The sequence below is a fragment of the Apostichopus japonicus genome, chromosome 14 (genome assembly GCF_037975245.1).
Source record: "Apostichopus japonicus isolate 1M-3 chromosome 14, ASM3797524v1, whole genome shotgun sequence".
Taxonomy (NCBI): Eukaryota; Metazoa; Echinodermata; class Holothuroidea; order Aspidochirotida; family Stichopodidae; genus Apostichopus; species Apostichopus japonicus.
In genome coordinates this window covers 19,292,765-19,293,773 of record NC_092574.1, presented here as the reverse complement: position 1 = coordinate 19,293,773, position 1,009 = coordinate 19,292,765, and positions in this window count along the sequence as shown.

The window sequence follows — 1,009 nt, the reverse complement described above, 5'->3', positions numbered from 1 at the left end:
TGTTTCATAATTACGTATAGTAGCCACGCCCTTATTTTAATGACATTGCCTTATGCACACTTGGATTATGGAACGCCAAAGTACGCCAAAAGGACCACAGGTGGCGTTGCTTCACTAAACAGGAGGTGCTACTACCCCAACCAGGAGGTGTTGCTACCCTAAACAGGTCAGTAGGGGCTATAGCGATAACAGAGGCTAAATCTCAAACAGTAGTACACAAATCTCGACTTAGTCCAATGTTTAGACACTGGATTCACAATGGAATATTTTACTTGCCACAAATAATACTAATTCTAAGAAGAAAATCGCCAAAAATGTTTTTGTTTCAGCATTCTGCAAGGTGGCACAAGAACATTTATGTCATGATACTGTTTTTTTTTATGTTAAAACATGACAGTTAACTTTCAAATTTAACTCAACTCAGTCCCTAATATGTAATATAGTTTAGTGTCCTTTACCTGCTTTCATTATTTTCTATGTGTCGTTTTTAGATATTGATATTTGAAGTTATTGCATTTTCTACCATAAACAGACTTGATGCAAATAGGGGGGATGTCGTAGATGCACACTAACCAAAATATGATATATTTTGTCTTTATTTTTCAGTCTGTTGTTTTGACATTGATGGGATAGGGCTGATTTTTTACCTGAAGGTGATGTGATGATATTGACATATTAGTGACAGTGACGAAGTCACAATGTAGATACATCAGATTATATAGTGGAAAATAAGGTGCAAATTTGAAAGAAAAACAGATCATTTATTGGTGAATGTAAATCGATGACATCACACCTTTTTGCTCCAAATTGACTTTTGGGTACTGGAGGCAACAACTTAAGCTGTCCGTATCTCGAAAACGAAACATATAATTTGATTCAAGTTTCACAAGAATGCTTATAGAATATAATCCTCTTTCATACATCAAGAATAAATTTTCATCTGGACCTTCCTTTTAAGTCTGAAAATTGAACGGATGACCCCTAGGTGACATCTGACTTAATATTCCTG